Below are 25226 nucleotides of genomic sequence, written 5' to 3' on the forward strand. Positions count from 1 at the left end.
ACTCCAGTTCCCAGAATTCCATGCCTTTCATCATGCCTTCCAGCACCTTCACCTTCTCTGATTGGCCAGTCTCCAAATCATGCTCACCTGTCTCCTATTACTCCATCATCGTTACTTGTATTTAAGTTTTGTTCTTTCCTTTGTTCTGTGTGAAGTCTTTTGACCCAAGCCACATTTCTAAGCCTTCCCCCAGTGTCTCATTTTAGATGTTATGGTTAGTGAACTCGGCGTGTTTATTGTACCTTTGCTTTCTGTTTGGTACTGAGTACTAAGACCATGTGCCTGTTTTTCAGTTTTGTGCTTTGGTTTGGATTCTGGGCGTGTTGCCTGTTCCAATAAACATCACCTGAGGTTTTACCTGCATGCAGCTCTGCTAGCTGCCCTGACACTATCCCTCTAGCACACACAACAGCATGGAGCACTTTCACAGGCCTCTTTATTCATGCTGTAGCACAGAAAACACAGAAAAGGAATTCCTGCTCTTAGGAGAAAGAGTCTCTTCTGCCATTTATTTGTTAAGTGGGGTTTTCTGAAAACCTTTGAATGTTGCTCTGAAGACTGTTCTGAAAATGGGCACTTCTTAAATATATCAATATCAAATATTTGTTCATTCTTGTATAGGGAAATAGAAAAAGTTTTCTCATGAAAAAGAAACATTTTATAAAGCCATTATATACCCTAATGGCTTTATAAAAAGAGACCAAATTTGACATTATCTGTGTGTCTGTATTCCAGAACAACAACATCATTTGATTATGACACGATGCTGTAAGCTTGTATAATGGTGCCAGTGGAACGGACTAATTACGAAGCTGGATCGAGCGATTGTTATTCTGTGAGTCGAACTTCTGCTGCTGTGTGTTGTGCTTTTAATGTCAAAATAACAACAGTCTCTTACTGGGAGAGAATGTGCTGTGAGAGCTTGTAGCTGAAATACTGGTGATTATTGAAAAGACCACCACCACAAACAACAACAAAGCAAACAAGCAAACAAACAAACAAAAGACTATTGACTATGTGGCATGCTTTCAGACTGGGCTACAGATCTAACACAGAGGCCTGGCTAGCACCTGCAGCATGCTAATACGCTACCCATACCACCCAGAGCAGCTACGATCTTCTCTGCAGATTTACAACAGGACACTGGCCACTTTTAGTATGTCTACACTTTTTAGCTGCTTCTATTATCTGTCTACAAATGCTTTCTGTGTTTCTGTATTCGCATTAGGCTACATAATAAATGTAACATGGGTGAACAGGGGTATCCTCTTAACTGTAGTCCCTGTGAGAGTGTGTCATCAGGCTGATCAGTTATCCAGAAAAACGATGTAAAGAGGAATTGCGTTGGTGACCATGGGGAAGAACACATGCTAATGCTGTAAATACAAGACTCTCCAAATCTTGATCTCTTATGAATTCCCTGAGTAAAGATTGTATGCAAGGCTTAAATGCTTAAAGTATAAATCTGGTCCTTTCACCATTAAAATCTTTAAAGCCATATTTCCGTATTAATGTTCGGAAACAGGGTGATGGCTGTGGAGTCTGCCCTGCTGTTCGGGAAATTGGAGCTTTGTTTGGATTTTCAAGCCAGTCACTTTGCTCTAGTGAATTGAGTAGACACAGAGGCTGGATGAGACTGGGTCTCTTGTGCATGGTGCAAGCAGACATGTGTCTGAGGTTTTCACCGGCCTGCCTGTTTCATGAGCCATACTCTTGCAATCTCAAGAGCGTTTTATCCTTTCACATTAGTTCAAACAGCTGCCATAGTTCTCTTGATATATTTAAATTGCCAAGCATTTTAGGGACAAATGAATGATTATGACAGAGTACGTCTTCACGTGTACAGTCTGATGGTTACATCATAGGGGGTTGCTTACTGTATCTGCGCTTGTTCATACTGGGTCAATACTGGGTCAATATTAAAAACAACAGTAAAGGTCCATCCAATTTGTAGGTGCTAGAAAGCCAGCGAGGACTGTTGATGAGGATTAAGAGACAGTGTGGGAAGTTCCTTGGAAATGAATTATGTACGCTGCTGCCTCTTGACAGGCCAAGTTAGAAAAGAGTTGAGCAAGGAAGTCAGGGCTCTGTCCCTGTTGATACATGAAAATAAAAGATAATTAGTGCCCGTGCATGGACTAAATGTGATAAATTGAATGCGGTGGGCTAATACTTTGAGAGAAGTATTCCCCAAGAAACAATACTTACATGTCTTCCATGTCGACTGTGAAATGAACAGTTGTCAGGGAGGGGATCAGGGAAGTGGGCACGGAGGGGATCAGGGAAGTGGGCATGGAGAGGATCAGGGAAGTGGGCACGGAGGGGATCAGGGAAGTGGGCACGGAGGGGATCAGGGAAGTGGGCACGGAGGGGATCAGGGAAGTGGGCATGGAGGGGATCAGGGAAGTGGGCACGGAGGGGATCAGGGAAGTGGGCATGGAGAGGATCAGGGAAGTGGGCATGGAGAGGATCAGGGATGTGGGCACGGAGAGGATCAGGGAAGTGGGCATGCTTTGCCAAAGGTAGCCCAACACATTAACAGTGAGAATGTTTGGGAGTAATTACCCCATCTCACTTTAAAGGGCACGACCTTTTATCGACCCGGATCCATTAGCTGTCTCTCTCTGAACAGACTGTGTGGGTGTTTAACTGATTTTTGTGCACTCTTTCGACTCTCACTCAAGAAAATTGTGTTTTGTCCCTTTGGCAGAACAGACAGGTTTGGTGCAGTTGTTTATTTTACGTAGGAGTATGTGTGCGTGAATGTCTTCATCCATGCCACAGCTCTGGTGTTTGATGGGGTGAGTCAGCAACAAAGTAGATGAATATGTTTGTGGGTCTTTGAAAGTGATTTGTTCAGAAAGTTAAAGTTAAAGGTGGAAAAGGTGGTGTTGCCGTGTGTAGTGCACATGGGCATCGCATGTATGTGAGCTGCAGTTCTTGTGATGAATTAGTGCACATGTAGCTTTAGCATTTTTAAACTTAAATTACAAAATGTCTCATGGTGCTGTTTACACGTCATTGAACAATCCCTTCAAACTAATACCAACTGTTTTCAAACCAATAAAAGGACTGCTAGTTTATCAGTTGCTAAATATAAATAAAAGTTACATTGTCCAGTTACCTTTTGCTTTTTAAGTTGTAAAGTAAAAAGTAAAATTCATTTATATAGCACTTTTCACAGGCACAAGCCACAAAGTGCTTTACAACGTAAAATAAAATAAAATAAAATAACAAAAAAATAAAATAAAAAACACAAAAACACACACTATAAAACAGAAATAAAATACAGTGCACAAGGTCAACGGCTGCAACCTCCACCACTAATTAAACGCCTGCGTAAAAAGGAAAGTGTTTAGCTGTTTTTTAAAAGTATCCACAGAGTCAGCTGATCTTAAATGTGGAGGAAGTGTGTTCCACAGTTTTGGAGCAACCACCTTAAATGCTCGGTCTCCACGAGTCTTTAGACATGAGCGTGGCACAGACAGTAAACTCAGGTTGTTTGACCTGAGTGATCGCGATGAAGTGTAGGGGTGGAGCAGGTCAGCGACATACACAGGAGCTGTGTTGTGTAGTGCTCTGTATGTTAAAGTTAAAATCTTGAACTGGATCCTGAATTCTACAGGAAGCCAGTGTAAGGATTTTAAAATGGGTGTTATGTGAGACCGTCTGCTTGACTTGGTCAGTAAACTCGCTGCAGCGTTTTGAATTATCTGTAAACGTCTACGAGCTGATACACTGAGAGATGAAAACAAGGCATTACAGTAGTCTATGCGAGATGAAATAAATGCATGGATCAGCATCTCTAGATCTGCTGTTGAAACCATAGATCTCAGTTTACTGATATTTCTCAAGTGGAAGAAACAGGATCTTGACAGCTGTTTAACATGAGAATCAAATGATAAAGACTGATCGAAAATAACTCCCAGATTTCGGAGGCTAGAGTGGACAGCAGAGGAAAGAAGCCCAAGATTTTGCTTAATCATTTGACTAAGCCTTTCGGGAGCAATGATCAGTACCTCAGTCTTGTTGTCATTTAGCTGTAGGAAGTTATTTGAGGTCCATTCTCTGATTGAAGACAATCTAATAGCCTAGACAAACTATGAACCTCACTTGGTTTAAAAGAGAAATAAAGCTGAATATCATCAGCAAATAAATGATAGGAAATATTAAAACTATTTAAAATCTGCCCCAAAGGTAACATGTACAAAGAAAACAACAAAGGCCCTAAAACTGAACCCTGTGGAACCCCACAGGTTAATGGGGTTGCCTCAGACGTGTAATTTCCCATCGTAACTGAGAAACTTCTCCCGGTGAGATAAGAAATAAACCAATCAAGTGCTGTTCCAGATATACCCACCCAGTCACATAACCTATTTATCAGTATTTCATGATCAGTGGTATCAAACGCAGAACTGAGATCCAGCAGCACCAACACAGAGCAGTCACCGACATCAGCAGACATTAAAAGATCATTTGAGACCCTCAGGAGAGCAGTCTCTGTAGAATGCCTCTTCCGAAACCCAGATTGTAAAGAGTCGTAGCAATTGTGATTTTCTAAAACTGTAATCAGTTGGTTTGCCACCACCTTCTCTAAAATTTTGGATAAGAAAGGAAGCTTAGATATATAGGCCTATAGTTCTTAAGCACAGCCGGGTCTAAATTTGATTTCTTTAAAAGAGGCTGAACAGTGGCGTGTTTAAAATAAGATGGAAAGCAACCTGTTAACAGTGAGTAATTTACAATGGTCAATATAGCAGGGCCAACGGTAGGTAAGACCTTCAACAATAATGAAGAGGGTATCACATCCACGGAGCTACTTGATGGCTTTAGCCTCACAATTACATCCAGCAGATCATCTAAGCTGATAGGCTGAAAGGAATCCAAAACAGTAAGAGAAGGTGGGCGGCTAGAAGAGGAAACACCTGCCACTGGCTTAATGCTGGACCTAATGTCCATGACCTTCTCCACAAAAAACACATGAAACTTATTACAGTCATTGACTGAAAGACATGGCAGTGCTACAGGAGGAGGAGCTACAATATTGTTTATGGTATTAAATAAAATCTTTGGGTTTCTTTTGGAGAGTAAAATTTGATTAGGAAAAAAGGAGGTACTAGCATCCTTTACTAGATCATTAAAAGAGATGTGAAGTTGTACTGGTCTGAAACATTTTTTGTATGCATATGTCTTGCAGTATTACATCTTTCCAGGTAGAAAGATTTAATACTGCTATTAGATTGAATTAGACTGCATTAGATGCCAGTGTGTTAACTTACCTAAAATAGTATACCTAGTTTCAAAAGAAACAATCACAACACACTGTAAAAGCACACGTTTCTGGATGCACTGTGACAGTTTTTGAACAAATCTGTCAATATTCCACATAGGATTCAGATGATGAATGTTTTGTTTATAAACATCTGTCAGATACATTCGCTTGATCAGGAGGTGACAGCTGAAGTGTGAAGGACTGTTTGTTCATATGCACACATACAAAATGTATGGGGAAAAATACATTTTCTTCTTAGTTCTATGTTCTTTTCCATGCAAAGTAGGTGCAATAACAGGTAAGAGATCACACTAAGAAGCGTTAATAAAAATGACCCTGGGAAGGGAGGACAAACCTTTTAGGTGTGGCAAGGGTTTAGTGCTGTTTTTATTATGAACCTGTTTGATTTGCAGGCCCAAATCCTCTTTGCCTCATAGTCTGTTGGGGAACTGTGGATGCATTACCATAATATGGCATATCTACTCTTCTTCTTTAATTGTTTTATATTTTATATTCTTATCCTATTTTGGATCTCTCTACCAAGAGGTCACTCACTGTAATGTCAATGTAGTCCTACAGTTTTAATGAGGCCAAAGGGCACAGAGGTCACAGACCCTTCAGCTGGTTGGCTTAAAGTTTGCTCATCTTTAATAATGATTAATGTATTTCTCTTAATTGGAGGAATTGTCCAAAACCATATGTCCTTCTCACCAATCTCACTAGCCTACACACTGATAAAGCAAACATATGAGTACCAGTGAGTCATTGTGTAGAGGTGTGAAATTCAGCTATGCAAAGTGCAAGCATTGAATGACAAAGCCATGGACAGCAGAAGAATAATGTAAGTCTGCTGAAGCTAGGTTACAGAGCTGTGAGGAGCATGTCTGTGTGGATCATGTCTGTGAGGAGCATGTCTGTGAGGAACATGTCTGTGTGGAACGTGTCTGTGTGGAACATGTTTGTGAGGAACATGTCTGTGAGAAACATGCCTGTGAGGAACATGTCTGTTTGGAACATGTCTGTATGAAACATATCTGTGTGAAACGTCTGTGTGGAACATGTCTGTGTGGAACATGTATGTATGGAATATGTCCGTGTGGAACATGTCTGTATGGAATATGTCTGTGTGGAATATGTGTGGTAATGCTGATAATGTTGCATGGCTCTTTTAACAGTACAGAATGATATTTGGTCTTAATTTCACTGTATTCCAGTACCAGACATGCAGTCAACATGAGGGGGTGAAGGACAGCATGAGATGCAGATGCAGGCTGATTTGCACAGGCAGTGTCCACGCGATGGAGGACCACAGCGACGGGACCCATGCAGCCTCGTCACTCTGGGGCGCCGTCGTTTTGCAGCCTGACAGGATGGGGACCATCGGCGGGCAGAAGCCTCACTGAAACGATAACGGTGCGCTTATCTCAGTGTGGAAAGTCACAGCAAATCCATGTCACTCTAGATTAGGCACAAATGTATATTTTCATATTTAATTTTCACAGCTTGTCAACACAATTAAAAATAAATACCCAAATACCAGGATAACAATGTGAGGGAGAGTGATTGTTGGGAATTTCTTATCAGGCGCCAGCACCTGCTCTTGTGTCAGAAAACCATAGTGGTCATAATTATTTGTCTTATGTGATGGGAGGAGAATGAGTTATTCTAATTCATTCAAGTACATGTATGCGAGTCAACATACTGACATGCTCCTCTAAAGGTCCCGTGCTTGCAAACATGAGCAGAAAAGCCATCTAGCGTATCATGTCTGCATAGACATATGAAAGTGCTTGTCCTGTCTCCCTGTGTTCTTGGGGGAGAGTGCGCAATATTGAACTATCACAGCAGCAATGCAGCCAACCACACTAATGCACCAGTGCATGTAAAACACTTGCAAGGCTGAGGTTACATTACTGAACCACATGCATATTTTCTTATGCCTTAGGCCTGTATCAGTTTGCCCAATCTTTGCCCAAAATAGGCAATGTGTGTCCTTTGTATTGGTCTCTGTGTATTCTGTTTAGATGAAACATTGCAATTACTATCCATCGTAAAAAGTGAATGAAATGTCAACAATAATCAGCATGATCTTGGTTTATGTTAGAAATACATTAATATGGAGAATAGCTCATGCTGAATGTATTTGTACAGTCCACTAGCACAGGGATTGAGATAAGTGCACCACTAAAGCACTCTGTTCCTTTGTATTTTTTACATTTGATATGTGTTTGTTTTTAAATGCCTTGTCAAGGTTGATATTATGGGGGAGCTTGATGGATGTTTTGTTTGGAATTTTGCAGCAAAAAAATGAAGTGACATTATCCATGACAAAATTGAAATTAGCTCAGTCTGCATTATAGTACAGGAAGTGCAATCAGACTGAAAATTGATAAATAGTAAATCATAAGAATGCTGGTTTAAAGTGGCCATTGGAAATACAAACAAATTATTTCTGCTTAGCTTCCCAGTGTGCTGTGCCACGTCTCTAGCATGACAAAAAACATCGCAAAGTGATTTCCTGCTGTCTGACAAGGGGTTTGTAAATTTGGGAGAAATTGCTTTTTTTGCTGATATATAAACCCACCCTTTATCTGGTTTCTAGTCCCTCAAGTTTTATGTCAATATCCAGCCATTTCAGGAATAGTTTAATCCCCTGGTTTCTCCTGTGATAGTTTCTCCAGTTTCTTATCAGGGAGAATACACAGAAGTCTGAACTTTGGAACTGGAGTCCTTCTCTAAGCCTCCATACAGTGTTTCTAGCCCTAAAATTACAAGCATGTGTCTAGCAGCTAAGAGCATTTGCGCTCCGTGGTTTAGATGTGATCAAACTGAACATGAAGCTGGGTGTTTCATTTACACTCCTTTAGCTCAATCAGGATACGTTTGCCCCGAGTCAATATCCATTCACCCGAACCTGCTCGACACACACCACACACACAGGGCTTTCTTTCTCCACATATCATGCTGTTCGAGGTGTCGTATTCCTCAGACAGATATATGTTTATCCCTAATATATAAGCACTGGTTCTACATGACAGTGCTCCATTTCTTAGCAACAGCACATTAGGATCTATTTTCTTTCCCACCAATGAAAGAAAAGAAAAAATGTTTTGTGGCAGTAGTAAGTATTCATTTAGCTTTGCAGCCTGCTGCTGGTGATCATTTTAAAGATAGCCCCTCTGTTCTGATCACTGGCATGGGACTTTGTATTAATTTATGCATCTTCTTAGTAAATTACACATTGGCAGACTTTAGTGGTCTTGATTACAGCTGTTTTATTCTAATTATTGCTCACAGTTAAAGCCCCCAGTGTCAGCAAGGTGCCCACAAGTTGTCAAAGGATGTAATTAAGAGAAAGGCATTTATACATATCTTCACCTCTGACTTTAACCCTGTGATTAAATATAAGTATAGCTTAGAAGGTTCATGGATCTCAAACGCAGCAAAATCCTGCAGTCTGGCAGTGTTCTGGCCCAAATCGCCAGAGTTGAGCAGCAGACACTTTTCCTGTCTCCCGACTTCGTGGACAGAGTCAGCCCCTCCTTGCTCACTTCCATTGTACGGTCCCCGGTCATAATGTGCAGCCGACATTTCAGACATGGAAATGGATTTTGATTCAAACGCTTGTTTTTGTTTTGTTTTGTTTTTTGTTTTGCCACCTGAGGACGTGCGAGTAAAGGCGCCGCTGAGAGGCTGCCGCAGGTATAATTAGAACGTCAGATGAGCGTCCCCATGAAAGTGTACGAAGGCACGAAGCCCCAGCTAGTTCATATTCATACTCGTCTCTTCATTCCCCAGTATGTATTCACTCCCATCTGGCAGACTAGACTTAGTACTGGTGGTGCACGTGCTTCCCAGCGGAAGCCCAGCCTCGGAGTTTCAGCCACTCCGAGATCTGTTTATTGACTGCGCCCTCCGTCGAGGGGGGCGTGACCCTCGGGGTTGGTGCGGTAATGCTTCGCCAGCTTCTGATTGGGGCTTTAAAAAGTGTAAAGAGTGAATTATGCCGTCCCGAATCAAATATGTGGCTTGGTTTAACTAGTGAATGAGGCTGTACGTAGCGGCGCTGGCTACAGACCCCACTACTCTCTTGCCCAGGGTCTAAAGCGGATTAGAGTTAATTAAAGAGATGTTCCTACTTGTCATATCCGTGGGTGGATTGACTTGCTATTTACATACTAATGCTGCAAAGCTGGAATAGAAGGTGGAGGTGGTGATAGCTCCAATATGCCATAATAAAGGGGGGAGGGGGTCAAATACAATACCGTGACAGACGTGATTTGGTTTTTGTGTACCCATACTTGTTAGTTAGCCGTTTCATTTAATTTTACTGGAGAATGGGATTATACTGTAATCTGTGTCAATCCCAGATGGATGGATATGCTGGACCAGGTTCTACTACAACCATGGACAGTGTCACTTACGCCTCATGTAAACCTTTCACTACATATTGATGCTAGTCTTCAGCATTTCTGCACTAATTACTTCTTTTTCTTCTTTCGGCCATTCCCATTTAGGGGTCGCCACAGCAGATCAAACTCCTCCATCTGGCCCTGTCCTGAGTGCTCTCCACTGACACGCCAGCCACTCTCATATCCTCTACCACTGCATCCATAAACCTCCTCTTAGGTCTACCTCTCCTCCTCTTGCCTGGAAGTTCCATCCTCAAGACCCTCCTACCAATATACCTCTCCTCCCTCCTCTGTACATGTCCAAACCATCTCAATCTCGCTTCTCTAACTTTATCTCCAAAACATGCTACATGTGCTGACCCTCTAATAAACTCATTTCTGATCCTATCCTTCCTCGTCACTCCAAATGAGAATCTCAACACCTTCATCTCAAACATCTCCATCTCCCTCACCTGTGTCTTTGTCAGTGCCATTGACACTGACACTGACCCTTCTATCACAGATCACCCCAGACACTTTATGCCATCCACACCACCCTTCCTGCACTCTCTTCTTTGCCTCTCTTTCACTTTCTCCATTACTCTGTAATGCATTAATTACTGCAGTTTGTTTTGTTTGAAGGTGATGTATGCTTAGTTTGCCACTATAGGGGTGGATGTAGGAACTTGGATCCAGACTGACTGTGTCGTGCATTCAAATTTAGACATGGCGGCCTTAGTAAGATGTATTATGATTGATCAGTCATGAATATGCTTCGAGGTAAACGACTGTAGAGAAAAGCAGCTGTCTTCTTCTGCACAGTCTGTGCACGAGCGCTAATGCACTCCTGCCTACACACACATATGAATCCAGTCTTCACCAGCCAATTTCCAAAACAACGACTGCAGTGTGTAATACACGGCGTGGCGAGGGGGGCACTAGGAGGGCACAGGTGATCTCATAGTCAACGCACGCGTATCACTTATTAATTCGTCTCTTAATCGTTTTGTCGTGGTAGGCTCCTTTCTGAGAGACAATGGCCGAATGAGCTCCAACCGGTCGATGCCGATTGCCCCTTTCAGAGCTACGGCTTTGTTCCCACAGGCTGAGAGCGCTTCCACTCTACGGATGACCCTTCGCACTCTTCATTGCCAAAAAGGGAATGAACAGTGTTTGTGCTCTAGTTGTTAACCGATTCCACAGCTTTAATTTCATCACATTTCAACGCACACAATCATTTTCCTGCAGCGCGTCCCCATTATTAAGGTCCACCTGGACACAGGCTGTGCGTGAAGGTTCGGAACAGAAATAGAGCCGAGTGTGGCAGCGGGTTCCCCTGGTCGTCTTCATCTGAAGGAAGCCTGTCGTGGTGTTAATTGGATATTGCTCCTGCTGGCAACGACGCAGGACTTCAGAGATTTTTGACTAATTGTAAATTCCATACATCCCATGAGTTGCTGTATTTTATTGCTCTACTCTACTGAGTCCTCCACTTGTCTGCCCATAGCAATGGCGAGATTGCCTCGTCCTGCAGGCGTTAAGTTTGGGTGTAACATATTTTTATATGCCATGTGGCACAACACTTCTCAAAGGTAAAATGCATGCTTGGGGGGGGGGGGGGGGTGCTGGGTAACGGTCATGTAATTAATCCACTGCCTGAACTGCTGTCTCCTATAGCAATTTCAGCAGATTTGTTTTTTAAATTAGCGACCCTCACTTTGATGCAAGTTGCCGACTCTGTGAAAGGTTTTACACAAATGGTTCATTAGGGCTTGTTATTTTTGATGGGAGGAGCACATGTGCTGTTTAGGCCGGACATGGTGGTCAGACTTGCCAAAGAATCTAGTGCTTGCAGTGCGTCATTGACAATGAGTTTGATTGAGTGCCAGTTGGGTTGGAATTGTGTGAATCTTTCTGTGAATCTCCCTGGCTAAAACATTTTCCGGTTTGAATTTCTCTGTTCTCCTTAACTTTATCGAATCCTCTTGTTATATTTGTATCAGAACAGCATTTTCCGCTGGTCAGTGGTGGAGCCAAAAGGGGCCAACAGAGCGCTTGCCACCCCTAGTGCCACCCCACTGGAAATGGTCATTTTAAGAAAAAATATGTGTTTCCTTTCGTTCATCATTTGTATATGGACCCCTCTGATAAAGCCTTGGTGACCCTTTGGCCACCCCTTGAAAAAAAGTCTAGCTCCACCACTGCTGCTGGAACACAGTTCACAACACAGGGTTTGTGTTTATGACAAGAATATAGCCAGAAGACCTGAACTATGGCTTTTCCCGTTATTGCATTATTCTCAAGAATAATGAAGTACTGATCTATGACTTGTTGATGTCTTTTTCTGACAGACAAACACTCGTACGCACATACATAACATACATTATAGCTTCTACAATGGCTTCAAATGTGGTTGTAAAATGTAATAACAGAGAAAGATTAATTGTAGACTCATGGATTTTGTCTGAATGGTTTTAATGGTTACCAACTAAACATCTCTTTAATAGTTAAACATGTTAGCATCAAAGCTTTTTTCTGATTGGCTAGACTCTTCTAATGTTTCCTTTTGTTTACTGAATATGCAAAAAGTGCTTGTCACCACAGTAGTTTATTGGCAATTTATATTTTTAGTTTGCATTATTATTTGAAAAAGAAAAAAAATCTAAGCATAAACCAAAAGGTAGAAGCTTCATTGTGCTAAGATAAAATGTAAAACATTGTTTTTGTCCACATACTGCAGAAATAGTCAGAGAGCTTTCATCAGTCAGCACACTGAATAATGCATATTTTATTTACATTGTTGCTGCATCAGTTGGAAACCACATAGGGAATATTTCTGTTTCCTACACTAGTACCATGTTGCTTTTGCTGAGTGAGAATAGGGGTGAGTTCGAGAGAGAAGGGTGCAGTGGAAGGGCGCAAAACACACACACACACACACACACACACACACACACACACACACACACACACACACACACACACACACACACACACACACACACACACACAGCCCCCAAAGAGTGGGACAAAGCAATCCCAGCAACACAGGTCTTTTTCACTGCCACTCTAGATCAGCTCAACTGCATTCCTTACCGATCAATGTGTGCCACGATCAATCTGCTCTGTGCTACAAACACACACTTCCTCCTGTTACATCGTACCTGTTTTTCAACATGGACTTAAAGCAAAAACATATCCTCTTCCTAAAAATGAACCGAGCGAGACATTCACAGTACATCAATGCATTAACAGTGTAATTAACGCTTTGAACAGCAATATGTTGGTTTACTTGATCAAAATTCCCTCAACTCTACTTATGCATAAATACACTTGCTTCAGACAAAATCTTTAAGGTGTGCTGGCTTATTGATTACTTCTACTTCTTTACCTCACAGCATTTTCCATATTGGGTCCTTCTTGATATGTGTCTACCCTAACAGTCAAAGTCAAAGTCAAAGTCAAATTTATTTATATAGCGCTTTTCACAACACATGTTGTCATAAAGCAGCTTTACAATCGTATGGGTCCAGATCCCTAATGAGCAAGCCAAACAGTATTTGAGTTTTGTTGTATCCCAGTGAAGTTCCATTTTGATTCAGGTGTGGGTGTTCACTGCTTTCCCATTTTGGTTCTGTTTCTCGGGTGTATTTTGTTTCGTCTTAGAATTGTCTCATTGTCCAGTTTACGTGCATACGATCTACACTGTGTCAGGTGTCTAATACATGTGATGTGTTGTCTCTGCTCTGAGAGGTGTCCTGTCCCTCTGTTGTAGTAATATGCTTGTCAAGATGATTTATCCTTCATGGCTGGACTCATTTCTATCACAGGTGGGTAGAGCAGAGTTCCACAGGTGGGTAGAGCATTGTGACCCACAGATTTATCTCTCTGCCCCCGCTCACTCACAAACCCCCCCCCCCCCCCCCCCCCCCATCCGGGCCACACGTCAAGCCCCTGAATATAGTTTCCAGCCCTGTTATTAAAACTTGAGCTTTAAAATTATGAATGACAGTGATCAATCTTGTAACTGGGAAGCAAACTTCCCAAAAGTTTGAAAAGTAGAAAAAGATGTGACCAGACAGTTCCTGGTGTGGAATGTAAATATATCTGCTCCAACCTTTGTCCATGGTCTCAGTGGACACAGTGTTTCTTTCTTTTGCCTTGTATCTGTGGCTCTGCACCCCACACGCTTTCCAGTGAATGTTCGGGATGTCTTTCTCATTCCTGGCCAGCAGACACATGGTCCTGTGCCAACAGTTTCTGATGCCCAAATGTGATGAATGGGTTCTCTCTGTCATTTCCTGTTCCTTACTGACTGGGACTACTGCTGGTTCCATCCTGCCTGCTTAGCTCATCTTGCAATGCAAAGACCAAGCCTTTGTCCTTCCTTGTGCGTGGCTAGGGTTGTGGCTGTCTGGGTATGTTCTGCTTCAGAGATTATGTCTGTGCCTGTAATGGTTGTAATGTAATTGTCATCTCTTTGTGTGTCACCCAGAACCTTATGCAGACTTTTCTCTGATATTGACAAATACTGCATCATGTTAATGGTGTTCCTTTCAGTTTCCGTGGAACCTGCTGAGTATCAGGTGTGTTGTCAGATCTGGTGTCTTGGTGACACTGAGGTCATGTTCATGCAGCTGGTCTCTTCACTACACTCCTTAGTGCTTTCCTCGTGATGGTTTTCAGTGACTTATGAGTGCACTCAATCTTCGGTGTCTTGTCATACATATATTTATTGAATTTCTCCATGCCTGACAAAATGGCCAAACCTGCTCTTTTCTGTGTGAGCTCCCCCTCGTTCAGAGTGTGTGAGCACTCTGTTCCTGCATGAGCTGCCTGTGTGAGCACAGCTCCTGGTCCGATCTCTGTTAAGGTATCCTGGAGTCCCTGGTACTATGGAGAATGTGAGCTGTTCCTTGGGGCTGTAATATTTCAACATTGGTGTTCCATTTTACTTTCTTGCACAGGTTTGTCCATCTCTGCAAAACATCTTTGTGAGTTAGCTGTCACGGGACCTCACATTCATCTGCTCAAATGCTCCGAGAATTTGCTGAGATAGTTGTCCGTGTCTCTACAGACCTTTAATGTCCGTTGGACTTGGCATGTCTGAAATGGCGCTTGCTTTTCCATCTCTTTGATGTCACGCTATGACAAGTGTAAGGCTCATCACTCTGCTGAGGCCCAAACTGGTCCACATTCAGCTCTCTGAACTGTCTGAGCAGCGTTCTCAGTTTAATATCATGGTCTCTCTCAACCGTTTCATCATCCTCCCCGTCACCCATGATTAGGATGTCACCAGCGATCATGCACTCCTGGTAGTCCATCTCATGTTGCGAAAGTTGTCAGGTTGTGGGACTCGTCTATCAGCTGCTCAGGGTAGAGTTCATCATTCACATCACACATTCACATGAAGTCTCTGATTTTGGTCAGATCTGGGACAACATTGTCTATTGTTAGGAGGCAATACGGTTAGTGTCTATTATTAGGAAACAATAGGGTTAGAGTCTATTATTAGGAGACAATAGGGTTAGAGTCTATTGTTTGGAGACAATAGGGTTAGAGTCACTTGTTTGGAGACAATGGGTTTAGAGTATATTGTTAGGAGACAATAGAGTTAGGGTCTATTGTAAGGAGACAATAGAGGTAGGGTCTATTGTTAGGAGACAATAGAGGTAGGGTCTATTGTTAGGAGACAATAAAGTTAGGGTCTATTGTTAGGAGACAGTAGAGTTAGGGTCTGTTGTTAGGAGACAATAAGGTTATGGTTTATTCTTAGGAGACATTAGGGTTAGAGTGTATTGTTATGAGATAATAGAGTTAGGGTTTATTGGTAGGAAACAATAGAGTAGTAGTCTATTGTAGTCTGTTGTTAGGAGACAATAGGGTTAGGGTCTATTGCTAGGAGACAATAGGGTAGTGGTCTGTTGTACTTTATTGTTAGGAGACAATAGAATTAGGGTTTATTGTTAGGATACAATAGAGTTAGGGTCTATTGTTAGGAGACAATAGGGTAGTGGTCTATTGTAATCTGTTGTTAGGAGACAATAGAGTTAGGGTCTATTGTTAGGAGACAATAGGGTAGTGGTCTATTGAACTTTATTGTTAGGAGACATTAGGGTTAGGGTCTATTGTTAGGAGACAATAGGTTTAGGGTCTATTGTTAGGAGACATTAGGGTTAGAGTTTATTGTTAGGAGACAATAGAATTAGGGTTTATTGTTAGGAGACAATAGAGTTAGTGTCTATTGTTAGGAGACAATAGGGTAGTGGTCTATTGTAGTCTATTGTTAGGAGACATTAGGGTTAGGGTCTATTGTTAGGAGACAATAGGGTAGTGGTCTATTGTAGTCTATTGTTAGGAGACATTAGGGTTAGGGTCTGTTGTTAGGAGACAATAGTTTTAGAGTTTATTGTTAGGAGACAATAGAGTTAGGGTCCATTGTTAGGAGACAATAGAGTCGGGGTCTGTTGTAGGGCTGCCACAAACGATTATTTTTATAGTCGACTAATCACCGATTAATTTTTATGATTAGTTGACTAATCGGATCGTGCGTTAATTGAATATAAAACATACAGCTTATCACACTAGAATGCAACTGCTATTATATAATCATCATTAGATTTCAGCTAAAAATAAAAACAATTAAGATCATAGTTCATTAAACCTTTAATGAAATATGCAACTTGTTGCAACACTTATTAAAATAAGTATTAGGCACTGGCTTAAACAACGCAAAAATAAATACATTAATAAAGAATTTTTTTTTTCTTTCTTTCATTTGTCTCTGGCATCAAACATAGCTACATATAAATCAAATTAGGTAGGTACCTGAAACTAAGGAATTATTCACAAAAATAAAGTTTTGGTCTCACTGACGTTACAGAAAACACACGAATGCGTGCTAAGGCTAATGAAACAAATCGCCATCACTAATGTTAACTTTGACAGTTACCACGATAAGTAAGTACAAAGTTAACGCTCTGTTTACGGTAACGTTAGCAGCTAACTAGCGATTTAGATTACAGAGATGACGGTCCCTCTTCATCATTGTCACAATAAGCCAGGGCCGGCGCCACGGGGGGGCAAATGGGCGAGGTGCGAGGTGTCGCGCCCCCTCAATGTAAAAAACAAAACCCATTTATTTTACAACAATCGCTACATGGTGCCCCCTCGGCCGCTCGACAATCCTTACACGCTTAACCCCCCCCCCCCCCCCCCCCCCCGCTCAACAATTTATGTTCGCCAACACCCCCCCCCCCCCCTGCTCAACAACTTACGTTCGCCAACACCCCCCCGAAATTTTCTGACGCCCCCTCACTGTATATGTTCTGGCGCCGGCCCTGCAATAAGCCACAACATGCTTCAGGTGCTCGTACATTGCGGTTGTGCTGCCGTGGAAGGAAAGTTCTGCCTTGCAGATATTGCACGCGTTTCGGAACCTGGTTACGGAAAATGATCCCACACTTTTGAGTTCCGTAGCCGGGTAGCCATGATACCAGTCTGTATAATGTCCTGGGATGTCGTCCACTGTCTACCTTGGTTTCCACTACTGTGCATGTGCGTTAGGGACAGAAAGGCAGACGCGACCGCAGCAGTATGGAGAGAAACACGACGCATCGACTATTAAATTAGTCGTCGACTATTTTAATAGTTGACATAATCGTGACTAGTCGACTAATCATGGCAGCCCTAGTCTGTTGTAGGAGACAATAGGGTTAAGGTCTATTGGTAGGAGACAAAAGGCTTAGGGTCTGTTGTTAGGAGACATTAGGGTTAGTGTCTATTTGAGTCTGTTGTTAGAAGAAGAAAACAAATCTTTTTCAGCTCTGTTCAGAGGATCTGTACATTTTCCTAACATACCCCGTGGCTTTTCCACCACAGCCATGTTGCTGGTCCTCTTTGTACTGTTCTTCACTTGTCCTGTTCTTGTAGTGTTTGTAGCTCACCCTTCAAGGTTTTCAGTAGGAAACCATTACCTTGGAGTACATCAGCATATTCACTCTGCATGGGTGTCATGTCCCCAAGACCTCTCTCATCATGGGCTTTCATGACAATGTCATCAATGACGAGAATGTTGTCTCTCTGAATCTTATTAAGTAAGAATTACTTTCACTGCCTCTTCTCCCAAAGCAAAGGTGCTGAGGTGTTCTTTCCTACCACAATGAATTCTAAGTGATATAGCCTCCCATTTCGTTCTTATTGCTATTCTGCTTGTGCCCAGGGGTTCCGGTGTACTCTTGTATATCGTTAAGATCTGTTGTGCTTTTTCTAGTGTTGTGTCAGGGTGAGTAGATGAATTGGCATTATAGTTCAGCTACCTCTACAGTCTAGTTGGAATTTCACCAGCCTTTCTCCAATGGGTGTAGTTGCAAAGAGCTGTTTTCACATTTCTTCCCCTTCTGGATGTGACTGAATGCTGAGTATTACCTGGAACAGCTCCTGTTCTGGTACTATCACACTAGGCACTCTTGAATAAAAGTTGTTTGCTCTTCGTTCTGTTGCAAACAGGTTTTTCCATGTCTTTTTCCACAGTTTTTGCATTGTTTCCCAGACTTGGTTGGCCAACTCTCTTTTTTTCCTGTTTATGTTTTTCCACCACAGAATGCACAGACCAGCCCTGTTGGGTTGTTTTACTGTGTATGCCTCTTCTAATGTCACATCACCCTTTCTCAGAATGCATTCTCACAAATGCCAACTCTGCATGATGCAAAACATTCTGTACTTTATTAGTGAGTCCTTTAGCATGCTGAAATGTTATGTACCTGCTAGCATTATCAAATAACATACTTGTAAATACCGTCACATAAACCTTCACATGAATGTGAATTTGTACCACTCAACAGATCCATTTGGCTCTGGGCTGCAGTGGTTGTTAAAACGATCCATTAACATGGTAATGGTCAGCTCTTCCTAAGTTCTTTCTAAGTTCTCTCCCTCTCTGCCCTAATAAATATTTATAAAATTCCTCCACTTGTTATTTTCATCAGTGTCTTTGAATGCAGTTTCCATGTATGAACCAAATGCCACATATTGGACAGCTTGGTCACTGAGCAGTTCATGCTCACGGTGTCTTTTAAACCACGTTCACTATTTTTTTGTCTTTATCCACTGTTCTTTTATCATAGTGTGTGCTTTCCTTATTTGCGAATTCCACTTTACACTGCTGCCAATTTGTGCTACGCTCTTCCAATACTCTGTAGATTGGCCTAATCAATAACCAGAGCGGGACACAGTAATACCTTTACAATTACCACAGCGGGACATAGTAATACCTTTACAGTAACCAGAGTGGGACACAGTATTGCCTTTACAATAACTGGAGCGGGACACAGTAATACCTTTACAATTACCACAGCGGGACACAGTAATACCTTTACAATAATCAGAGCGGGACATAGTAATGCCTTTACAATAACCGGAGCGAGACACAGTAATACCTTTACAATAACCAGAGCGGACCACGAACCGATTATATGTTAGACAATATTTTCACGGACTGGCCTTTAAAGTGTGTGAGTGTGTGTGTGTGTGTGTGTGTGGGGGGGGGGGGGGGGGTAAATATGATGAAATAAAATTATATGGCATAAAAACTGTAATGCGGAGGTGCAGTCCTAATGACGAGGCGGTTTCAGGGTGCAACACACTTGCGTTGATTGTGTAGGCGTAGGCAGCGCATATTTAACAAAATCACGACGAGCACAGGACGACAAATGTGAACAAACACACACACACACCCTGCCACGTCACCTGATGTACATAAAGACACAGATTACATTAAGACACGCCCGAAGGGAGGGGTCCGGAGCTGTAGCGTGACAAAAACAAATATAAACCGCATAAAAATCAAACTCACCAGACACACTGACCGATGTAATTGGGAAAGAATCCCAAAACTTTTTATATTTTTTCAAAATAAAACATCACTCTGACTCTGATCATCGATAAAATATATTTATATATTTTTTTCTGTGCAGCCCAGTACCAAATGGCCCAGTGGTTGGGGACCGCTGCTTTACAATAACCAGAGCGGGACACAGTAATACCTTTACAATAACCAGAGCGGGACACAGAGCGGGACACAGTAATACCTTTACAATAACCAGAGCGGGACACAGAGCGGGACATAGTAATACCTTTACAATAACCAGAGCGGGACACAGTAATACCTTTACAATAACCAGAGCGGGACACAGAGCAGGACACAGTAATACCTTTACCTCAATCAAATTGACTCCATTCCTTTCAGCTCAATGTGCATCACATTCAATTTGGTCCTCGCTGCCACACACAGTTCCTCTCATTACGGTGTCTAATCATGACCGTTTTGCGCCCTTATTCAAGCGCCGCTCCACCTGAAGTGCTTTCACACGTCCTTCCCTCATTAAAGCCTCCTGTCACACATGAAGTTGAAGCAGTCCTCTCCATCTCAAGGACAGCTGCACAGTGCGGTGAATTGTGATGGGATTCTCAAACAGGCTCATGTACCTATCAATGCTGTATTGTTAGGCTTCTCATCAATTATTGTTGTAAGGGCCACAAATAGATACAGGGTTCATTTGTGGTGAGTTTTTTTTTATTAACTCCTGTGATACTGACAAAAAAATTACAGATGGCCCTTGCAGGGTTAAGCATCATTCTTCTGTGTGTGGCATTTCTCTCAAGAGGGTCCTAAACAGAGATGACCTCCACCTGATTCAAGTGGGGAATAAAAGCAGAGTCAAAACTTGACCTGGAATATTCCACATGCTAAACAGTCCTCCATTCTCTTATTCTGGCTGGTTTTTGGTTTTGTACATGATGGCTTTGACCTATTCCAATGAAAAGTAATTTCAATAAAGGTCATACATATGACTAAGAGTTGAAGGAAATGCCCACAAGGTGAGGTAAAGAAGTTTAAAACCTTTTATTGTTTAGTAGTAGCATTTTTGAGACAAAAAAACATATTTTTGTTTTCATCTATATATCTAAGATTAGGGTTAGAATGGGGTTGAAATGTCATGCGCTATTTTTGAATTTTGGTGTAATATCTCCAAAGCACTTATTTGCCTGGGGTCGATAACACTCGTCATATTCTGTCCTTTCTCTAAGTTGATGTGTGGTTGCAAAAGACGTAAAGAAGGGTGTGCACAGAGTCCAAAATAAATATCCAGACCAAGGTTCTCTGCTTTTTGATGTTTACCTATGATTTATAAGCTTTTAGGTTTCCATCACAGGTCATGATGAATCACACACGCTCCTCGCGTGATGAGTTGTTTTGGATAGTCAAATACAGGAAAGCTGAAGTTTAACAGCTATGCTGTGTGATTTTTTGTGTGATTCTTTGTTCTTAATTAACAGATATTATATAGGGGATGTATTACCATCTGTGGTGTTAAACTGAATGTGTGCACACAGTTTTCGCCTTTGGTGGCTTTGCAACCCTTTGATTCCAACATGCACTATGCACTAGTTTGCATTATCTTTATGGTTATACAGAGCGTTATTCAGAGTATCTAAAAAGTGATGCTTTTTAATATTATTTATATTAAACCTGGATGTTCTTTAGTACAAATTCTATGTCTGTAAAACTGGTGTAAAAATTTATGTCTTTTTCTAGCAGAAAACTGGTTATCTGTGATCCAAATAAACCTGGAATTCCTGCAGGAACCCACAAAGGAATGCATCCCTAATATGGTCTGACCATCTCTCCAAACAATGCCACCTGGATCTTTACAGACCTGCACTGTTTTATGCGTGCAGCCTGCCACTATAATTTTTGAATGATGAAGCATTAGGCACACAGATTGGCTGGTATATTGCTGAACAATGAAATGGAAAAAGGCAGAGAAAATCCCCTTGATAAAAATTTCACCAAGGGTGTTCTGCCAAAGACCTACTGTGTAATTCCCTGAATGTGGGCATAACCTAACTGTCGTGGGCTTTACTTAGGAGATCAGGGGTAGACAGAAATAGGCTGGCCTTAAAATACTTTTTGTAATGAAGCTTATTAAACATAATCACAGATGTAAATATTTGAAGAGGTTGACATCTGGGTGAGAATACATTTGAGCTGCAGATATCGTGACACTTCTGGCTCTCATGTAAAATGCATGCAGGTGTCTGCAGCTCCCGCTGCAACGAGGTGCCTGTTGATCACCGTGCACTGAGGTGAAATGCAGGTTTCATGGCTCCCCACCCCACTCCTAGATGCCCGTCTGGGAACAGGAGTACTGTTGTTGTTCCTCCATCATTGCTTTGAACCCTGCCAATGCGACTCCTTGACCCTAAGCAGCACTTACCTTGAGACAGTGGAGAGGCGCCACTGAGACTCACTGTCATTGCTGACGGGGGCGTCCTGCTCCATTTGGAACACTGGCCTCGATTATGCTCACTCCATTACTGGTCCTCGTAAAGAACTGCTGTTGTATCCTATGGTTAACTGATGAGAGTTTTCCTTCAATGCTGTTTTGCAAAACTTCTGCATGAGGACTTTGATTTGTTTGCACGCTTTTGGAGTGCTCTGTGAATACTTTATAAACTCCCAATTTCATTGGTAATCTAGGTACACAAATAAATAACTGTCAATGCAATGTTTCTGTTAATCCTCTAAGCACTCACATTCTGCAATTAACTGATATAAACTGAAGGCATGAGACAGTTTGTCATTACTTATCTGTCCAAAAAAACACCTGTGTCTGTAATACTTGAAGAGAGATGTGACTAGTTAATACTAACAGTTTGGACAAGTAAACACATCCTTTCCCTAAATGTGATTAATGTCTCCCTAGCAGCACAAGAATGTCCACAATTTTAGCAGATCCTTCCAGAAATCTCTGAAGATTTCTGAGTGAGGTACGTTTACTGCAGAAGTACTAAAAACAGATTCTTCATCTGTTACCACACTGGTTGCAATCTTGGTTTCTGCAGGGGCCATCAGTAAGTGACCATCTATATGACAAACTGAATTTTAAGTACTGAAGTTGTTCTTCACAGGCAGCTGACGTTTTCCAGAAGTGCAGTAAATGGACGGTAACGCTTCTTGAATTATATAACCTTGATAACCAAGTTGCCACTAATGACTAGGTTATATCCACTAACATTTTTAATGTCAAATGCTTCGGTCATTGCCTTGTGCAAACCATTAATCATTCATTCAAACTGAAGCTTTGTGTCACTTGGATGAAGTGCTTCTAGAATAAGTTATGGTCCTAATTGGACCGTAACGAGTCCTATTTATCCAACCTGCTTGCTGATTGGTGAATGTAGGCAGACAGAGATCAATACTGTGTTGGGTAATTGGGACAGTGTCACAGGGATGCATGCATTGACCTGCTTGCGTTTCTCCTTGGCAGGTTATGATGAGTGAGGCAGCACTGGGCATCTGCCCCCACCCTGCAGGATAAGCTCTGTTTAACGCCCACCTGCATCACGTCCCACCACTCGCTGCTGCGCTTCTGTGCTCCGTGTGGGCTGGACTGTGATCAGACATGCAAATGTTTCATCACAGGCACTTGCCGTCCAGCCGTTTGTCTTACCTGTCATTTTCCCCCACTCCGTAATTATTTACCCATGTTCTAAAGAGAGGAGCACTAGAGGAGGAAAGGCATGTCTGATTGAAAAATATTTACTGTTGCACTGTATGACTTTTAGAATAGAGACATATGGATGATTCTTCCTGCATATGTTTACTCTGTGTTAGGAGGTGGAAGAAGACTAATAAATACAGTATCAAAGTGTGGCGAGGGAATGCTAAATCCGAGTCCTCCTTACGCGGAGAACATTCACAATTCCCTTCGGCAGTGTTACGAGACAGCTTGTGGGCATAGGAACACTCCGGCTATTGGCCTCGTGCATTGTTCACACCTTGCACGTTATTGTTGTTGGCAGGCTAATGCATTAACAAGTACAGTATGCAGGGCCATTTCTGCGAGATGGATACGGCGCGGAATACAGACTCCGTCTGCCAGAACAGGAGGTTTGAAGTGTGCACTGTGCATGTAAATACATTTCTAAAAGCTTGGCCACTGCTCTGCTGTGAGGCTGTCGCGACATTAGAAAAAGGCCTGAGTGCTCTTAGCCATGGCCGACGGTGATGTTACTGTCCTGAGAATACGGCATTAAAGAAGCTGCTCTTCCTTTTTTTTTTTTTTTTTTTGTCCGACAGCCTTTTTTATGGTGCCGCACTTTTGTAAAGATAACGCGGTACGGCTCCATTCAGGCAACTTGCTATTATGAAGTACTTGCAGCACTCAGAGCTTAATGAGGCCGGTGAGGGTGTTCAGGCTGGGTACAAAGAGACTAATGCAGATTAATGTAGTGGAGGGGTCTCATCTGAAGTTTCTTAAAGCAATCACCTGACTGTGGTGGAGCTCTCCCAACATACACACATGAAACTATTCCCCCCCACCCCCACCCATGCAGCTCATTGTGGATGTAGGAACAGTTCATCACAACCCATGATAGGTCTGGAAACACTAAATCATGGAGATGGTGAGGAAGTGTAGCCCAGCTCTCTACACCACGCACACCTATAAGCGACACCTACATCATGCTATCAGACATTGTGAAATTCCCTGCACACGGACTGATAAATAATTTTCTCCTGCTTTATGGAGGAGAGGTAGAAGAGGGATGATTGGGAACTGATCTGTTGACACCAGCGTTGAATCTTTGGACAGATTTAAACGCACCTCAGTCGTTGTCTGGCTTGGAGAATTGTGGGGCAAATGTGTTTTGTGGTTGGCGGGCAAACCATTGTGGCTGTTCAGTATAAAAAAAAAAAAAGAAAAAATGAGGTCACGTCATGTTGGAGAGACGGAGCGACGTGAGAGGATCGTGTTGATTCACCGTGGCGTAAATGACGCCTCTGATGGAACACGACAGCCAGGATGGATGTGGTCCAGGCCGAGATGGGGTGTTCTCGGGAGGACGACGCGGCGGGTTTCTTAATCGTCTAATTTGTGTTGCTTCTCCCTTCCCTGCAGGCTGCACAGTGGATTATCAAAGCCCTTAATGCATAAGCACAGTAGCTATTGTGCTAGAATGCTTGACGGATGCAGAGCCCTTGGATGTAGATGACTCCGTTTATGATTGCTGCTTGTCTGTGTTTGGATGCCCCACGCTCTAAAAATATGATCTGCTCTCCCTAATCTGAATCACTCGAAACTACAAAATGACTTTGGCTACTTTGTTCATAGCATTACAGTGGTCAAAGCCAACAGGGGAAAAATAAGATGTAAGATATTTGTTTCAATTAATGAAAAACATTCTGCTTAAAAGTATTTTGTGCCAGTTCAACTTGATTCACTTATTTAGAAATGCCAGGTTTTGAAATAAATCTGTAATACTGGATTGATACTTAATACTGGCTGTTAATTTCAGTCCGTTTTAACTATGTTTGAAGTAAGCACTGTAAGGGCTCAATCAAGATCTCACACTTCAGGGCTGAGAGATTCTTAGTCTCGGAGACGGCTGGTATTCAATCTGTGCAAGACACAAATGTGTTAGAGAGATCTGTGAACTTGGCACAAAAGATCACTGGTTGTGAACTACTACTGACATACAGAAGGGACAACTGCTATATC

General features: G+C 42.2%; 1 long non-coding RNA gene across 1 annotated transcript; it reads left to right on the plus strand.

Annotated features, from left to right (window-relative positions):
- Positions 1-734: 734 nt before the first annotated feature.
- LOC143516246 (uncharacterized) lies at positions 735-24822 on the plus strand. Its single transcript, XR_013131620.1, has 3 exons — positions 735-835; positions 6487-6685; positions 24627-24822. It is a non-coding gene; the product is annotated as an uncharacterized LOC143516246 (long non-coding RNA).
- The last annotated feature ends 404 nt before the right edge of the window (positions 24823-25226 follow it).

Source organism: Brachyhypopomus gauderio, chromosome 6 (assembly GCF_052324685.1).
Source record: "Brachyhypopomus gauderio isolate BG-103 chromosome 6, BGAUD_0.2, whole genome shotgun sequence".
In the NCBI taxonomy this organism is placed as follows: Eukaryota; Metazoa; Chordata; class Actinopteri; order Gymnotiformes; family Hypopomidae; genus Brachyhypopomus; species Brachyhypopomus gauderio.